General features: G+C 37.1%; 1 long non-coding RNA gene across 5 annotated transcripts in view; it reads right to left on the reverse strand.

The window, feature by feature from the left end:
• LOC107078636 (uncharacterized) overlaps positions 1–8516 on the reverse strand; it is a 302990-nt gene extending 294474 nt beyond the window's left edge. For 3 of the 5 annotated variants that reach the window (XR_011190884.1, XR_011190882.1, XR_011190883.1), the window contains exons 1-2: positions 8281–8516; positions 7630–7811 (exon numbers count right to left, since the gene is read on the reverse strand). This is a non-coding gene — a long non-coding RNA (uncharacterized lncRNA). The remainder of the gene's footprint in view (positions 1–7629; positions 7812–8280) is intronic. The other 2 variants (XR_011190885.1, XR_001479587.2) reach the window with 2 other exon arrangements.
• Between the last annotated feature and the right edge of the window lie 11517 nt (positions 8517–20033).

The raw sequence follows: 20033 nt of genomic DNA on the forward strand, positions 1-20033 counted from the left end.
TACTGTATGGCTGTGTGGATCCAAATGTTATCTATCCTCTTTTTTTGCTTTAATTCACATTTCTTACATTTTATGAGACCAAGATGGTTAAAACAATTTTCAACTATCATATGGTGCAAATGTGTACTTTTTAAGTGACGAACAGCCACAAATATGCATTTTAAAACTTAATCCTGAATATTAAGAAAAGTACGTTCTTGAGGTGTGAATTTGTGACACCCACCTTAAAAACAGCACAACATCAATATAATTAAAATAATATTGTTGATTATTAAGGTTGCTTTTAGTTGGATCAGCAATGAAATTCTTGAGTGCATTTCATTGACCATTCACACTGAGATTTTTATATTACAGTAGGTACTGTAAAACACTTCAACCAAAGCCATTTTCTTCCACTGAAGCACAGAAGAATCTGTTCTGTACAGTCACAGTTTCTAAAAATCTAACTGACTCCTAGTCAAAGGTCAACGAGGCTGGTGAGCCAAAATAATGTTTTCAAAATATTTTACGCTTGAGAAAACGTTGCTTGTGTTCTGAAAACAAGTCTCAAGGCAACTTTGGGAAACAAGTAGGTGAACAAATGTCATGTGAATACAAAGCACACAGGGGAAAGCAATAATGTTGTAGAAGCATAGTGTAAAGCTGACTTGCTCTAGAAAAATACAGAATTAGAATGAATAGTATCCAACAGGAAAGCATCAATCAATATTATTATTCAACCGCTGGATTAAGTAGAAAATCCTAATCGAATGCTAACGAATATACATATAATAAGCCGTTTTATGTACAGTATCATGCTTAAAAGACTTAAAAGCAACAGATGTGACTGAGTCATTGATTTCTTTAGAGTTGGAGCCCCAGATCTCTGTCATCTACAACGTGTAGACAAGTAGTGGGAACTGATAGCAAATCAGAATCAGTTTAGCAAAGGGACATGGAGGTGTGTAAACTGAGGAGCCAAGCAGAATGATGGCTTAAGAGATTCCAATGTGATAGGGCATTTTATGAAAACATTAACATTTGAAATAACATAATTTTGTTCAAAATTTACTTTTGCATAATGTTGTACTGTAGATATGACTATAGCTATGAAAGATACAATTTTATAAATTTGAGAAATAGCTAGAAGCAGTTACTGTGCTTTTAAAAGGTAACCTATTTGGCAATATAAAGTCCTAGTACTGTATCCTGTATAACTAATTAATCTATCAGGAAATAAGACACACCTCTGTCTATTAAGCTTATAAATCTGTTTCTGAAAGATAAGCAGTTTGTTCTTTCATTCTGCTGCCTTGGGTGTCAGTTACATGTGTCATTCACACATACAGCTGTTGAGAGAGAGATGTGATGTCTGAATAACTGGCCTTTTAGTTTAGAAAAGTGCTATATGAGCCAGTATTCTTAATTCTTCTGCACACTTTGGAAGGGATTGGTGTTTCAGAGACAATGTAAAATTCAAGCATGGAGTTAACCTTTTAATACATTTTAAGAGCTGGCTAAATGGATTGTTTTTGGAAAAATCTCATTTATAAAGATTTGGAAACTAATCACTGGGAGATGGATGTAAGCTTGGATAAATCTATGTGACTCTATAATAAAGATTATCATCAGAATATAGTGTCTGCTGCTACAGTATTTTGGTCATGCTGGTTTCATTCTACAAAGCCTAAAAGTACCTTTGGTGTTTTAAAAAGGAAAGAGTCATGTATTCAAAGCTTCTTCGGTTGTTTTAGTTCTGCTTCATCACATCATGCTGTATTGCTTGATTTTTGTTTTGCCATTATCAGACCCCAACTCTTTGGTATCAGTTTTCTATCTACAGCATTAAAAATATCAACACATTTTTTAAAAGGAAATTGTGTTATTTTTCCCCAAGATTTGGACACATTATCCCTTGGCACACAATCTTAAAGAAAAAAAAAATAATTTTCCATAGCAATATCTTGTACTACCATTAAAGCAGCCAGCACATGCAAATAGATACACATTTTTTTAAATTAATCTCAGTTCATCTTCAGAAAAAAGTGTTGTGAAGCACATTGTAATATACTGTAAGTAATTGAAATAGCTTGTTCCCTGTGGCAGAGGTAGAACCAATCATCCTTTCTTACTGCTTCAGTAAATTTAGCTCCAACGCTCAGTTCAAGCAATTTCTACAGAGAAGACCAACTTAAAAGTGAATAATATACACAACGTAGCAACTACTTTGACTTACTCCAAGTCTTTGAATTTGTTTCCTGCAGTTTAAACTACAAAGGCCTAAAAATTAACCATGTACAGTATGTAAAAGTGTCTTTTCTGAACCACCTGTGCGAGACTTTCATCTCTGCCCTGATCTACAGATAAACTGTCGAAGTATGATTCTACTGGGAGATCTTCCTGAAATACTGTAACTGCAAATCAGAATGAATTCAAATTCTCTTCATCACAATTACCTCCATTTATAGTAATCCCAGCTTGAAAGACATCCCCTCACAATGTAAGAAGTTTGTTGATTTACTCCAAATTCTTTCCCAGTGCATATTTGTACTGGATGCCATATTAATCATTTTTGCAATAGGTGTGACCTCCATGCTTCATTGCCAGCATGATGATATTTAGGATTTCTTAAATACCTTTGGGTTTTCACATAGGATTTCAATTAACACACGTTCCTTAATAGTTCTCTTTCTCTTTCTTCATTTGCTCAGTTTTTTTTCCCCCGAAACAGCTCAGATTTTGTGTGGATGTGCACTGTGATGAGAAACACTGGTTTGTCTGTTCCATTGCCCCTCCCAAAATAAACCCAACTTTAAGCTTACTGTACACCCAAAGAAGGTGCCACAGCCAAAACACTGGGTTTCCATTCTTCGGTTTTCAGCATGGAATAAAGCTATTACTTGTTCCTATGCTCTGTATATGCAATATTTTGTTTTACAAAAAAAAAGATTTTTCTAAAGTCTCTTCCTTGCTGTTTGCTAAACAGGAAAAGGTTTTAAATTCTGAGCCTTGTTATTATACTGTAGATCTCTAGGCCAACTCCTGCTTGGTTTAGAGATTTCAGTGGAAAGAAATCCAGAAAACCCTTCAGACTTTGAGGACCTGACTTTTTAAACTCTTCTGTGTGGCTTCTTGGATTGTCATTTTTTTTGAATGACTGCTAAAGAATATAGGAATACATTTCTTATTCAATATAAATTTAAAGCATACCCCATTAATAATAGTAATATTTCATTTTTTCTTTAAACTACACTTCCTTGTTACATTATAGAAAATGGGGATGTTTACACAAACACTACAATACAAATTGATTTGGCACTCTGTGGCAGATTTCATCTCACACAATCAGAATTAAATGGCTTATCTAAAAGGACTAATCTCAGATGATTGTAATGCTGATCACTGACTGTAATTGTCCATTTCTAGCAGCCCTGGCAATGTGGGGCACTGCTATTAGAATATATTGATGCATTGGTCCCAGCCTTGCCTGCTAACGCATTTGCATTTTCTCACTTCACAAGTCTCCAGCTTGCACATCAACTCCACTAGGCTTTTCTCTACAACATAAAGAGGGAGAGGAAAGAAAAGGTCACCTTACAGACAGGCCTCTGGAACATTCAGAGCACTGTACAGCCCTACAGTAAATCATCTTCAAGCATAGAGCTATTTTTTAAAGCTTAGGATTTACACTTTCTCTTACAGCTGAAGCTTTTGTATATTTTGGAAGCCTGAACTGTTGCACAAATTGTAAGTCAGGAAAACAAAGTAGTACATTGTTCAGTGTGGCTCCATTTACTGTAAATGATCAGATTCAAACACACAATTTTGTACATCACAAAGACTGAATTTTATCAGTACTGATGACAAGTGTTACCTTAAAATAAGGGAAATTCAGTTACATTATATTGGGAACAAAGAGAAGGAATGCACCATGCAGGTTTGAAGAAAGTTATCCTCCCACAAAAGACTGGATCAATAATGAATAATCAATAATCAATAATGAATCAATAATGAATCATAGGAAGAAAAAATTCTGAATGGAATCCTGTTTGAAGCTGTGATGATGACCACTGTTCATGCATTTTAAACTGGGGAAATCAGGTCTTACAACTCAGACAAGGCACTACAGGTGCACAGCACTGCAGAACCTCTGCAAAACTGCAGCTGTTACACAAGTGTAGGTTTTCATGAAAAGCAGGTGCGCCAAATTACTCTCAGTAATAAGGCTTTTAGAGCACTGAGAATGATTAAGAAACACTTTGTAAAACCATGAGCCAGAACTGTCAAAACTCACAATGCAGATTCACACCCAGAAAACCATGTCAGACAATTTGGGCTTTGTGGAAGCTTCTGAAAGACTGTAGACAAGAACAGTGTCTGGCAAATGTACTGCTGAAGGTTTCAGATAAAAGGCTTAATGTATGTCAAGGACTGGACAGATTAGCCATTTGGTATAGTGTTAGAAGTTGTATAAAATAAGACACAAATACAAAACATTTTTCCCCATTTGCAAAAACATTCATAGAAGAGAAAATACCAAGAATCTCAAATGGTTAATGACTCTGAAAAGTCTTGGGCCAAGAAGTAGTCATTAATTCATTAAATGATTATGGGAATTAAAAGAAGAGTGGTGATGAATTCATATTTTCAATATTAACTCACATTTATTTAATTAATTATGTTCCTTAGGGCAAATTATCAATTAGAATTTTCAATTAAGTTTTTTTTATTGGAAAGTCTATTAGACTTGTATCTAAAACATACGTAAAGTTTTTATTTGAATGCAACACATTGTCTGGGGGTATTAATGAGATCAGAACAAAATAAATCCTTTTCTCTTTTTGGTCAAAATAGCTTAATTAAGTTATTCGTTTTAAATACATATTTTATTTTTATCTAAAGTTAATGGTCTAATGGTTAAAATGGTTAAATGGTTCAAGTAAAATGATAAGAATTTGGGGGGAATGTTTTCTTTTCTATTAAATGAACCAGATACTAACAATTATTTTTTTTGTATGGTTAAATTACAGTGCAAAATTCTGTTTTTTGTTTTCATGTTAAGCTAATTCATAAAAAGGAATATCCTGGTGATCCAAAGATTTATTTTTATTCCCTCTCCCCTCTCTACATTGACTTTGGCTAGCTTTTAGCTCCTTTTTAAGAGAGTTTGGAACATAATCCTCGTATCTCCAATAAGGCTTACAAAAACAAGATTTATTTTGGAAAGACTATATACATTTTCCATCAAAACAAAACTGGCTTTACCCGACAATATCTTTTGTATGCTTAATGACTCATTGGAAGAATCCAGAGAAACCAGATTGCAATCTAAAGAAAAGACATTAAATTAAGCTGTAAACTGTTTGATGTTGACCTATAATTTCACAATTAATTTATTAGGATCAAAGTGCTAAAAGCAGTCAGACGAAAAATGACAATAGGTTTATCAACAAGGATTAATGGTGGCACAGCCAAAACATATTGATGGCCTGTAATACAAATAAATACAGTACTTGTAACAAACTCGTCTAGCATTGTAATAAACAGATTCCTTTTCTATACATTTGTTCTTTGTCTTGACCTGGAGGTACACATTGCTTACAAAGAAGAATGATATTTTCTATGAGCTGCCTTTTCACTTAGAGCAAAAGTGCCTGAAAGATGTAAGTAACTATAGACTGCAGGGATTGTACCTGCACATAATGGATCGGCTCATGTTCTGCTGTAACTAATTGTTATGACTTGAAGGGTATTTAAGGCTATGCCTTAAACATACTTATGCAAAGAAGAAAAAAAATGTGCCAGTGGAGATGCAATAAAATTATCAAGGTAAAATTTTGGAACCAGATTTTAACCCTGGAATCCATGTAGTGCATTTCAAAAGTAAATGCAGCCTAACTCATTTCCCAGCAGAATTTACAGCCATGCAGAAAGTCAAAGTTAATGGTTGTGCAGCAGGTTCTGACTTTGGGATTCCTTATTTTAAATCAGTGGTTCCCTGGCTTCTCTGAATGTGTATATGAGTAATCTTGATGTATTTTATACATATTATATTTTGCTCATCGTTTAATATGAGATCATAAAACTAAAATGCTGAAAAGAGGATCCAGGTGTAAAGAGAATTAGCAGAACACAACCTGCACAAATCTTACCTCAAGTTTAGCTTTGAAAAGGCATTTATTGTATATACTGTAGTGTATAGAGGAACAGTAGATCTTAAGAGTGCTTGAAGTATATCAGCTTTGTGTTGACTTTGGCTTTCCAGGAATCCTAGGATTATTGATTATACAGTAATTCCCAGCCCCTAGGAAGGCACCTGCCTTTGGGCACAACCAGGAAAAAGGAATTATACTTGCTAGTGATCACAAAGTCCTAAAGGTGACACAAAGGTTTTAAGTTGAATCTTACATTGTTATTGAACATAACTTACACCACATTTATATGGAAACAGCAGGCTGCATGTTTAATGGATGCTTTAATAGTCTAAATAACAGTCAAATGATTGTGAGGATTCCTGCATTTCCCACAAGGGCCTGGAATTTGAGACCTCACCTCATGCTTTTAAGTCAGATTGGCTGTGTCTCTGTTAAAGAGGAAGTGCATTTACAGCAAGTTCATAGCATCTGTCATATGCTGCTAGTAACAGCAAGTTAATAGCATCTCACAATTGAATGGATATAGACTCTCTGGGTCTATTTCAATATGAATAAATGCATAAAATGAATGCATTTAAATAAAGTGTTCAATGGAGAAAATGAATTATATAGTGAATGCACCTTCTTAAAAGCATTATTTAAAGTACTGTCGTTAATTCAGAAGCGCAGGTGTTCTCGAATAGGGAATTAATCATACACAGTGCCCCCTGGTGTTCTGTCCTAGATACTGACAGTCTGATGTTCCCTTCCCCCCTGCTCCTCATCTTCTTGGTGTGGTATGTGAGCTGGGTGTGAATTGTGGGGCTCTGTTGTCCAGTAGTAGCTCTCTATCTCTCCCTCTCTTCTTACTACAGACAGCCCGGGCAGGGCCAACTCTGGGCTACTGGAACACAGCCACCCTGAGAAATGAAATGGCTTCACAGCTCCAATCAAACAGTGTTGCTCAGTATAGCATCCACTGATCTTTTACCTTCGTGATTAACCTTTTGCTTACTATCAGGACTCAAAGGAGATTAAAGTGTTTTCGAGATTAGTTTAAAAGTACTGTTTGGTATGTAATTAGTTGCACTTTAAGTTTTTTCTATCTGCCAAATGGAAATTTTAAAATTTCATATAGGTTTCGCTATGGTAAGATTAAACTAGTTGGAAACTGAAACAGATTCCAAACTATTGAACATATCATGATGGAAATTAGTTATGTTAACAGTTCCTTGTGTGAATTAATTACACATAGATCAGGACTACATTCTCTAAATAAAATATTAAGAGTCCATCCATCCATTTTCTAAACACTTTTTCCAGGACAAGGTCACAGTGATTAAAACAGCAAAGGAATATACAGCTACCATAGTTGTGATCCGGTAGTTATGAATCACAGCTGTATGGTTTCTGGGCTGTATTAGCAATGTTATATGGTCCATGCTGTGTGTCTTTAATGTTTGTTGTTCCAAACAACAAGGTACAGTTACACCCGTTTGACCACATGCACTCTGACCTGTTTCTGTGTGAGAAACCTCTTGATCCAGACCAGGACACAGCACAGGAGGTGAAGGAGCCCACTGTACTCCACACACAGACGGCAGCCTGCCCTCACTGTCTCTGTGGACAAGGGGTCCAGGGTCCTGATCATCTGGGCCCAGCTCTCAGAGCTCTTCCCCTGGGCTGCACTAACAGAAACTGGGGATTCAGAGGTCAAGTGGAGTCTGCTTTCTTCAAAAATCATTCAGCACAGTGCTTTAGGATGACAGCAAAGGTAGGATATTGAATTCATTAAATAGTAAAGCACAATTTTTACACAGAGATTACTGTTTTTGTTTGAAGATCAAATGTTTTGATTACTGCAAGCCTGTGGGAATAGAGTAAAAGTGCTAATTTTATTGGTGTAGGGAGTAGACAGATGTTCTTTTCAAAATGCTTTTTGACCTGCTTCCTTTAATTATGATAAAATTGCAGAGCAATTTGTGAATCGCTTATTGTCGCACCTTTCAAACTGAAAGTAATTGTTTGACCACCATAATGGTTTAGAGCTGTCAGTTTGTTTTGTCATGTCATCATTTAAGAAGGTTTTTTTTGTATCTTCAGCTTTCATATTTAAAGTCTCTTGGTTATTATAACAGTTAGCAAGAGCAGACCCTGCCAATCTTACCAAAGTGTCCTTCTCTGTGAGCTTCCCAGTCTCCTGTCTGTCCTTCCTCAGCCTCCACAGCTCCTCCTTCTGCCTGATCAACAGTTCAGCCTCTGTGGTCACTAAGTAGAGCTCTGCAGAGATTGGGACCCTCTTTTCATTAGCAAACTGTCCCCTCCATTAAGAGCCTAAAAGCTGCTAGTAAAGGGTTCACTGCCTGTATCTTCTCACTGCAATAGTCAGACACTAATGTCCAGTTTATCACTTAGCTTGTGCTTTTGAAAGATTGGACCTTTGATGTCAGGGGGTTCTGATGACATCACAAAAGGTAAATTGATGTGATGACATCACAATTATAGATATTAATCAATGATTAATATCGGCTATGCAGAATGTGTTTAGGAATTTAACTTTGCCTATATACAAAATGTTACTTAATTTAAAATAAGAACTGAAATATAATAAATACAAAAGCTCGGAAAGATTGTGTATAGTGTTGAGTAATATAACAAAAATAACAGTATACTATGGTAAATTTATCAGTACAAAAATATAATTTACTTTCTTTCTAATGCCAATACTCTGCCAGTTTGAGTAACTACACCCATCAAGTTTCATTTCAGTTAGATACTGTAAGATATATTGTAAACATGAAAAGTTTAAGTGAAGGATGAAAGTTTCTCATAATGTCAGGAGCCATTTATCTCTGATAGGGAGCGTTTCACACAGAAAAATGATCATTTCAAGCTGTCCATCCAATCATCTCCTTTAGATTTGTTTTATATAACAGACAACTTAAAAGGTGAAAATGTGGCTGGGGTTATGATGTGGGATACACAACAAAAAAACTGCAGTACTGATGGGGACTGGCAGGGGGAGCAGTCTGCACAGGAAAGCAATTACAATATTAGATGGGGGGCCCTTCCTTTCAGAAGTAAGTGGGGCAGACTATAAACTGCACCATTTTCCACCCCCTGTGTCTTATTTCTCTTAATTTAATAGGTTGGTAATTCCAAAAAGAACAGTATAACTTGCTGAACCGTTAAATTAAATTTCCTAAATCATACTGCAAGTGTGAAGTGAGATGTTATGTCGGAGACTTAAAGGTTAATTTGTAGGAATAAGGTTTTGCTGTTGAACAAACAATAAAACATACTGCAGTATCTTGAAAAATTCCTCAGAATAAATAGAGACAAGATGGTGCTTATTTTTTCTTGTATTGAACAGTGGATTATACTGTATATTGTGCTGTACAAAACTCTTTCTACATTTCCAAAACCTTGAGAATCAGTCTTTATTTACTATCTGACTTTTTATCAATGTTACTGTTATACTGTTTGTTTGGTAGGTAATGAATTACAGTATGAGAGTGTGTGAGATGCCAGATGTGTATGATCTTTGAGAAAATAAAAAAATATCACTTTACCTAATTTATCAGTTCAGGGAAAGCAGTTGCAAATAGAAATAACTTTCATATTTAATATATTAATAAGGTATCCTTTATAGGAAAAGTCATATAGGAGGCTGAGTTTACCTTTGTATCTGTCTTTCAACTTCTTTTAAAGTTTTCACATTACCAAGGACAGACTATTTCTGCACTAACAACTAATAACACATAACAATTCCAGACATCTAAAGAAGGTTTTACAGCAATGTGGTCAAATCTTTAGTGTGGACTTAACCTTTAGCTTGCTCCTCTGACGTTTGTGTCCCTGTTCTAACTCTTCTCTTTACAGCATGGAATAAACCTTTTACTTGTTCCTTTGCAGACTACGCATGCTGACGCAGCTACCCACCTGAACTACAAATAATATTTCTACCCCTGTAGAAATATTATCAACTAATAATTGATGAGAGTCTTCTTGTTCTTTAGGAACTCAAAATATATGGACATGAGGGGCAGTGAGTGAGGTCCCAGGACTTGTTTGATGTACAGTATTTTGGATATTAAATCAAATAAATGATGTGGCTCAAACTTTGTTCAATAAAAAATAACTGCATATACAGTACATATATAAATATAAAAATGCAATCCATGAATAGCATCTTTGACATAGGATTCTCAAGATTGCAATATAATGTACTGTACATGTTGCATCATGTGCAGTGATTTTGTGGGTTTCTATGCTTCTTCTATTGAGCCTTAGTAAGTATCTTATACAGCAGCTTCAAACAGGAATCCCTTTCGAGAAGTAGCAGAGAACAATAAATATATCTGCATTAGCACATTTATTTAATACTCTAATGATGGCAGCAAAGCATGGTTTTCAGAATGATAGAAAGCAACACTGTACTGTATGCTTCTACAGTGAAAAAGAGAAAGTACTTCTGTAATTTTGATGTCCTTAAATCACTACGGACTTTACAGAAGCACGACACCTCTGTAAGGAAAAAAACACTTGTGGTTCTGCATAAAGTTCAGTGATGTACTTGAAGTGTAGAGGCAATCTCAAGTGTCAAGCCAGAAACATATTCCAGTCTCTGGGCGCTCACTTCGTAAGTGAGGCTCATCACAGAAAGTGAGCCTTATCTCTCCAGGGGTCCTATGTTTCCAGAGACCACATCAATGCTCAGGCACATTCTGAAGTCCCTTTAAGGCAGGAGAATTCACTGCACAGATTGTGAAGCTAGAGGAATAATGAGAACTGAAACCTCCTTATTTTACAGTTAATCTCCAAGGTCCATATAAACAAGGGGCCAATAGTGCAGTAAAAAAAAAAAGCCTGGGAAATTCAGGTTGGTTCCCTCTAGAACCAACCACCTATTATACGTCACTGTAGTAACAACTTGTCACAGAGAGTTATGGTCTCTTTTGGAAGCACAGAACCTTAAATAAGTTATCTGACACTCCGTCATCAATATTTTTTAACTGAAGTTGCAAAGTCCTGCTTCTTGAATGGAAATTTGAAAAGGCTGCTCCTTAATATTAGCTAGGCTTGGTACAGTACATCACAAAGTGAACATCCTAAGGATTTGTGGAAGTGCAGAGAACCTGAAGATATTTCAGTTTTAGGGACCCTAAGGTGCAAAACGATACCTTATAATTTCTAAAGGATACACTGCCTGTGGTTGTTGTTAAGATTAAAGACAGCTTTAAAAAATGTGGCAAATGCACTTTAAGGCAGGATTGGAAAATGAAAATGCATTATTTTACCTTTTTAATGGATCAGATTGGATTGTGATATGATTTGGAATATTTTTATAAAACAATGGTGTTTACAAATGGGACATTTTTGTTTTCATATTCTAAATTATCTATGGTTTATCTAGTATGCATTAACAAGAGGAAAAAAACACAAACAATATGTTATGAATAAAAATCTTGAAGGAAGAAGGACAACACTCAGGAGCTAAAAGCATGATAATTTTCACATATACCCCACATCCCTGACAAAGGTGAGGATACTAATACAGGTAAGTGGAGTTTAAAATAAAATTCAGGAACATGTCAAACCTAAATCTTGCCCACTTCCTCACACCTATGTCTAACTATCATGACTGTAGTGCCTCCCACTTGCACATTATCACTCCCTCCACCCCATCATCACCTTTGCATCAAATCCCTGGCTCACTCTTCATCACATAAAGGGGGCTTCTGACAGCCTCATTTTCATAGTCAGGTTGCCTTTCAGTCAGCCAATTGAGGTAAAAAAGATCAAAATTGCACTAGCAGCTGGGCAAGCAGTGACAGGTTTCAGTCAGCTCAGCTGGTGGGAATACAGTATACTGTAAAGGATTCCTCGATGCCGCAAGCCTTGATGACTGTTGTTATGCTGATCAACATTTGTCATCAACAGGTTAATCCACAGGGAGCCTACAATAAAGAACACATGCTTGTAGAACAAGATGTACTGTATGGCCACCACTGGAATCAATACAAGCCATAGATCTGTGACTCCTCCTCTTTGCAGGTCATAATGCAAGAGTTCACTGGGGCTCAAGTCTGGTGGCATACTATTACTGTTACACAAGCACAGGATGGCACTAATCATTAAATGAGGTCCCAGGACCAGTTCAGTGTAGCACCAAGCAGTCACATTGCTGTTTGCAGTATGTAGAGAGTCAGGTTTCCATTCTCTTGGTCAGGCGAGTTAAACCAATAGAACAAATCGATTCAAATCAAACCCCTACACTGTTAATTAGGGTTTGGCCAAGCTAGTGAAATATAATGTTGTTATCAACTGAGCAACGGATTGTTGTTTCTCCCCATTAAATATATTTTTAAAGGGCATATTTGAAAATCAGAAAAGGTAATGGTTGATAATAATGGTTTGATGATAAAGAGAATTGACCTTTTTGAATATATCATATAAATAAAGATTTTTTCTCCACATCTGACTCATTCAGTCAATGGTTTAGAACAGAGCTTCTAAACCATCACTGCCTTTAATATTTGAGCTGGGGTAGTATATAACTACTTTAACTGCCTTTCTCTAGAGAAGAAAATGCTTCAAGAAACCAAACAGGACTGCCGGCCCATTTCTTTCCATGCTAAAACAATATTAAATTACATTCTAGCTGTGACACAGTGGGGACATTTTACTTTTGTTGATACCACTGGTCACCACTAGAGGACCCAAGATATATTTGCCTTTCTGACAGCTATGTGTGAATGCACTCTCGTATTAATGCCATGGGTGTTTCTGATTGAGAACCCTATATCAAATGCTGGTGTGGTTGTTCGTTGAAGAACCCCGCCGAAAGCTGTATACCGGTTTTCAAACCTGTTGGTTAACAGTTACTAGATGACTGGCGAGCATATCTAACAGAAACTCAGGGTTTTCTCAGATCTGTTCAAATTTGTTCAAAATCAGCCATCTCTTCATCACAAGGAACACAGAGTACACTTTCACCATGGCCTTCAGATTCCTCTATGAGTAGTTCACCTAGACAGAGCCAGGAGAAACACTTCTGCGTTTCCACTGAAAATGATATGACTCTGAAAGATGTATTTATGCTTGGTCAGGGTCTTTTACAAGAGTACAAGATACAAAATGTATTTAATCTCTCTTTGGTGCTTGTTTTTAATACATTATAATCTATGGTACTTTACATTATGAGTGTTACTATTTAGTTAAGACAGCTTTCCTGTTTAATATCTCTGAGATCTAACATTGAAGTTCAGAACAGATTCTAATGGATTTTTTTGCTTTTGCTGATGATTCATTCTTCTGATCGTTTTGAAAGTGGCACCAAGTTTTGGAATGACTTGTGAGTGCTTTGCCACATTTCCTGGCACTGAGATTCTATTTATTCTTCTGAGGGATCATAATGTTTTAATCTGTGAGTTTAGAATAAAATGTTTTCAGTCGCACTCTCCAAAAGTACACAACCTCCCAAATCCAGCTGGCCCAGTTGCCAATCAATAAAAGTCCAATTCCATTAAGCCTGGCATGCTGACTGCAGAGATCAATATCCTTTGGAAATGAAGGGAGTCTGTAATTCGAGAACTTGATGGAGAAGAGGAGTAGCTTCACCATATATTCTCAGTTAAAAAAACAGGTAGGAGAACAACATGCTGCAGACCAAATTTGAAAGATGATGATATACAGTGCCTTGCAAAAATACTGATACCCTTCCTATCAAGTCCCCATTTTGTGAAATTATAAAATGATGGATACACTTTTTTAAAAAACTTAATATTTTAACCTGAATGCTTAGACTTAAGCACTTCCAGAGTTATTTTTTGTTCAAGGCAAGATAAAGGGATGAGGAAGTAAGGAACAGGCTGCTCAGCCAAGCTGTTGAAGCCAATACCTTGGCTTCTTTCAGGAAACAGAGATATGTTGGTTCAATTAGCTACTAAGTAACAAACATCCGAGGTGGGCCATATTATCTACTGCTCTTTGGAACCTTTCTTATGTTTTTATTCATTCATACCAGTCAATGATGGATTTCATTATGCAGTACATTGTCTTAAACATTGTGGACACTTCAAGTCAACTTTTATGGATTAACTGTCCCTCCTAGGTTACGCCTTAGTGCTTATCTAGTGATACATACTGTTTTGATGAGTGTTACTTGAGGCCAATGCTCAAAATGGCATTCTGAGTACCTAATGAGAAGTCTTGGAAGTGGTCTTTTTACCTGGATTTTGAATGCTAAAGCTGTGTTTGGTGACAAGTCAATGACACATAAGGAAAAAAGTAAGTTGGGGTTTCTGAGGAGAGTGTGCAGAGTTATCGCCGATGAACCTCTTCCCCTCACCTGCTCTTGAGCCTCCATCTCATCTGTCTATGACAGTCACTCTTGATGAGAACGCACATGTTTTCTTTGCCTCTGGCTATTGCTTTGCAGTTGAAAAATACGCTCCTACCACTTAATTATGCACCAATGCTTTGTTCACACAGCCCAGTCTGTAATACATTATTGATAAAGGCTTCTTCTGTTCTGTGCATTTTTTATTTGTCAAAGATCTAGTCTCCCAACTAATGTTGGTATACACTCCAACCCCTTGTGCAAGGTTTTACTGTTCTTCAGCAAGGATTCATTGAATTTTACCCTGCTTCTGCTACAGTCTACTGCAGTAAAATGTTTACAAGGTATTTTATCATGATTCCTCCTCCCCCAAAGGTCCATATTCCATACTATCTCATCCAAAAAATTTGCATACCTTCACTATAAGAAATAATTATTTGGAAGATAAAGGATATTAAATCAATATAAGATTAAGTAGCAAAGACAATTGCTTGCCTTTATATTGCATTTTCCATCCTAAAGATTCCCAATGCACCCCACAGTACCTGGTTGGAGATGTGTGGTAGCCATTCCACACCAGGAGCCCCAGAACATCTGCAGTACACTGGAAATTTGTAATAGGTTATAATTCTAGACCTTTTGTGCCTTTGAGAATATTGCCTGTAATTTCTATTTCATAATGTAGAACTATAATGATTGTTTTGTGGATGGACCTCTAGTCTCTTTATTGCTTGGGAACAATGTAAACACCATTTGGACATACTGCCACACAGAAGAATGGGTATTAGATCATAGTGTTTTGCCCAGGGATGTGTGGTGCCATGGATGCAGTCAGGCTCTCATTCTCCCATCACACCCCTTCATAAGCTCTTTTAGGTTCCTTTCCTTTGACACACACCCACCTTTCCAAGAGTAGTGAGGACAGCGACCCCCTCATTGAGGTAACAGGATACATGACTCTACGTTCTGTTACTTCTGGGCCCTTTACCCTCAGAGTCTCAAATTCACCAAGTTAATCCTGTTGCCCTCACTCCTAGGACCCTCCTGCTCCCAAATCCCAACACAGAGCCTCCTGCTCCTACTCCATTAGGTCACCATTTCATACTCAACCAGTGCTTTTGACTCCCAGGTCCACCTCCAGCCCAGACGTCCTCTCCTGATGCCACCAGGTTGGGTTACACAAATACATACTACCTACATCACCGAGTCTCTTTTGCACTATACACCGTGCCGAGACCCAACACACTGTCCCTCTCTAAAACAGAATCTTCCCGGCGCCTCACTCTCACACCCTTAGGCTGTGAACTCACAGCTCCCAGTGCACCTCACATCATGCCCAGCCACCACTGGACAACGCCATACAGCTGCCAGCACACCTCAGATCATGCCCAGTCATCACTGCACTACGCCATGCAGCTGCCTGCACACCTCACTGTGCCCAGCCACCACTACACTATCTCCCTGAGAGTGCAGCTAGATAGACCCCACTCACTTCCCTGATAATGTATTGCCAGGGGGAAGTACCACAGAACCCACTCTGCTCCACACACTAACTCACACATCAGCAGACTCTAACAGTCCTGCTCTCACAACCTAGCGGGATGCTGTCCCTTTAAATCTTTCAACGATCTCATAAAGCTCAGTTTCTTGTCAGTCTCCTCACAGACTGACGTTCTCACAGTCGTTCTTCTTCACCCCCTCACGGGGTTACTACAGTACAGCGGCTAATCAAGCCTTTGTTCACTCATACACGGCAGCACGTCTTTCTAACATCCCCACCGACTAGTAGCGTCTCAGACCCGCTAGTGTCATGCTTCAGCCCGGCTTTCTCTCGCAGCGCAGCCTCCACATTCGTCCTCTCACTATTGCAGCCACAGCAAGACTGATCTCCTACTGGATCTTTCCCCTTTTTAAACCACTTCTACACCTGCCGTTCATTCACTTATTCACGTCAGGTGTGGTTTCCGCGGCAACGCGTCTTCCTTAATCCAGGGCTCCACCCCCCACACCAGACACTCCCTGCATTGTACCACAGGTGTTAGAGCAAGACCTTGAAGTCCAAAAGGCTGCTGCTGCTCAGCACACCTAGTGAACCGTGGTCAACTCTAACCAACCCAGCACTGGTGGCACCTGGCACATAGTGACACACGTTAGCACTGCCTCAGACTAGCAATGCTCTATAAGCACCTTTCCAAATTGACCCACTAAAGAACCTCTGAACCACTAAAGCCTCTAGTTTTTGAATCAATCACTATTCTTCTGGAGAGGGAATCATGTGGAACTAAGCAGTACTTGTTTTTCATTTTGATATGTAAGACGTGTTGTGTAATACAGTACCAATCTCAAGATATGGTATGAACATACAAATTTTACATATTATAGATTGAAAATCCTTGAATGCACGTTAGTAAAAGTCAAATCTAATCATCTGAATATTAGGCAAAATAGCTCAAGGCTCACAGAATTTGATCTAAAGATATATGTTCCTCTCTCTTGTGGGTTTTGTCTCATTATTGATTCATGTGTTGTTCTTCTCCCTTTTTGTGTATTTAACAGTAGGAATATTTACTTCACCTGGCCATTAATTTTGATGTACAATTTGCTCATTTCTTCTAGAATATTTGACCAAAATACAGTATGTGCACCCTATATAGGAATATAGAAAAATATCTCATGAGGTCATGATTAAGAATTTCAAGAAAATAATAAAAAAATTGTTGATTTATACTACCTGTGTTAACATCTTAAGAATGAAGCCATCTTTTAAAACTTTACAAAACAGTTTCCTTTAGGTTTTTGTGAAACTGTTTTGTTCTCAGGTCTTCAAGAGTGAAGTCCTTAAGCATTTTACAGTAGAATGTTCACTAATTATCACAACTGACCTGTCGGGAATTGGGATTGGCCCCTGGCATGTACTGTACAGTACTTGTCAATTCATTTCTATAGAAAACTATTATTGTGTCAACAAGATGATGTATAGTGTGATCCTAACACGCACTGTACTGTATAACCAGGTGAAGGTAGGTAACAATAGTGCCCTCTAGAGCCTTTTGGTGTGTACTGCCCTTACCAATGGGATCATGAGATCGAGATCTTCATGGTACCATTTGTGAGTATACTAAATACTATGTCGAAGTACAAAGATTTTTATGATACAATTGTCTGAGCCAAACAACAAGCTTTAAATACCCATATATTGTACTGTACAGGCCAGGAGGTGCTGTATTGACATTGCAAGATGTGTTATCACATCTGTAGAACATTACAACAGGCATCACCTGTATCCAGATGTTCAGAGTCTGGCTCATTTATACAGTAGCCTGTTTGTTCAGCACAAGTAAGGTTAACTAAATTTTAGGTTGTTGAATCAACCTGGAGCCCTGGAAATCAAACTGTGGATTCTCTTTAAAGAGTTTTGCCTGAGTTAAGTTTTGATACCAGTGTGAGAAAACTACGGTTTGCGTAAATCCAGAACGTTGTTTTGTGGAAAATACAACTGGAATTTTGTTCTTAATTAAATGAAAACAAAAAACACACAAACAGGCCTTCTAGCAGTGATTTTGAATAATGCAGGAATAATCTGTTTACAACAGTTCAGAAAAAACAAACTGCAAAGCTAATTTATTCATCCACATTCCTTTGTCTAATATGGTACAAAGCAGGTCAAGCTTCATGATATGAATAAAATGTGTTAGGAGCACAGTAAATGTAGATTAATGTAGATGATTATGTTAAATGAGTGCAAGGATACAAGAATGGTTACAAATGAGAGGAGAGCATTAGACCCATCTCGCTTGTTTGGTTGCTGGGGGCTAATTGTTCTGCCAGTTCTTGAAAGATATGAAATTAGCAGCTGCAACAGCATGGCTGGGAAGTTTATGTCCTAAAGAATGTGCTTGTGGGACTGTCTGATTTTTAAAAAAAAGTTTAAAACCCCATCTGGGAAAAGGAAGGTTACTGAGATTCTACCATCAGTGAAAATTAAATTAATAAAATCTGAAAATCAAACAAGGACAGGAGAAATAATTATTTTAGATTAGATAGGTTAATAGATTAGATTAAAAGGTTTTAGATTAGATTCAATTAGATTACAATTCATCTAAGGAAATGGGGAGGCTTCTTTGAAGCCTTTCAAAACTGCAAACAGGTAAAACTCAAATCTAGTTGGGATTTCTGAGAAACATTGATCATATTTAGGAAATCAGATGGCATTTGCAAATGAAACTTCTTGGTCACACAGAAATTAAAATCATAACATAAGTAAATAATTTTCCAACTATCAGGGCTGGCTTGGGTCTGTAGCTGGCAGGGGTACTAAGCACTCACAGCAATGCAGCATTGATATGGGCTCCTGTGGGGCCAGATAAATTAAAAAGCTCTTAAATGGAATTTCTATTTTTTAAATATTCCTCCCACTCCTCAAGACTCACAAGCAAGTCTGGGATTTGTACAGTACAACAACAGTCTCAAACTGTTCACAAGTGTGCATATACTGTAGTAATAACCAGAATAGGTTAGAAAGACAGGAACAGTGATATTACTGTAGGATATTAGGAGATGTTTACTCATTGCCTGTACCTGCTTTCATTATTGAAAGCAATTGAATAGAGATTCTCTTACATTTAAAAAAATATTGCACAAGTACACCCAAAGTGGCACAGTAAAGCTGATTATTTTGTCTTGAACATACCCTTGAAAGGGCATAAAAGGCCAAATTTAGATCATAATGTATCAATGGAAAAAATTCATTCAGCTCATTTTGATTCTGAAGCCCTTATCAGAACCTTAGTTTTAAACTGTGGATTTAATACAGTAATTAATCAATTTGCTTAATAATAGCATAATATTTGCTTTTCTGGAAATGATCTGGACTATATCTCTTTTTTAGAAACAGTGAAGCAAATATTGTAGTGAAGTAAAAACAATTTTTAAGTTATTCAAACTCTAAGTTTGCCCCGTATCCAGGATTCCTGGTCTCATCCTGTTATCAAGTGTTATTTCCACACCAAGGAGTTTTCCACTTGTATATTTTCATTCACTGCAGTTCTTGAGGGGCTTCCTCAGGCAAATAAGAATATTTATTGTAGACATTCTTATCTACAGTAAATCTATAGTACACATTCACTAATGCATATTTTTCTACAAAGGTTCAATATTGTTTGGATTAATACAGAATGCTTCCTACAGTACCTCTGAATTGATTAATTAGTTCAGGAATCTGCCAATTCCCACATTTCCAGCCACTCTGTCTTCTAATATTTACTTTAATGATTCATTGCCATTATATTTCCTTGAACTTGTATAGTGCTTTTAACGTTGAAGAATCTCAATGCAATTTAAATTAACAAGGCAAGTGCAACATTCACCTACTGTAGATAACCTGTGACAGTCCTTCTGCACCTGCAGTCTCACTACACTGCAAGTCATTAATGTGAGTGCACCTTTAATGACACAGTAGTTAGAATTTTAGAATAATTTCTCAACTGGAGCACAGTAGTTGCCACAGAACAATATCTTCAAGTTGCAATATAGGAGATTTAAAATTGAGGACCAGGGATAGAAGAGCTACAGTACGT

The sequence above is a fragment of the Lepisosteus oculatus genome, chromosome 10, assembly GCF_040954835.1.
Source record: "Lepisosteus oculatus isolate fLepOcu1 chromosome 10, fLepOcu1.hap2, whole genome shotgun sequence".
NCBI classification, from domain to species: Eukaryota; Metazoa; Chordata; class Actinopteri; order Semionotiformes; family Lepisosteidae; genus Lepisosteus; species Lepisosteus oculatus.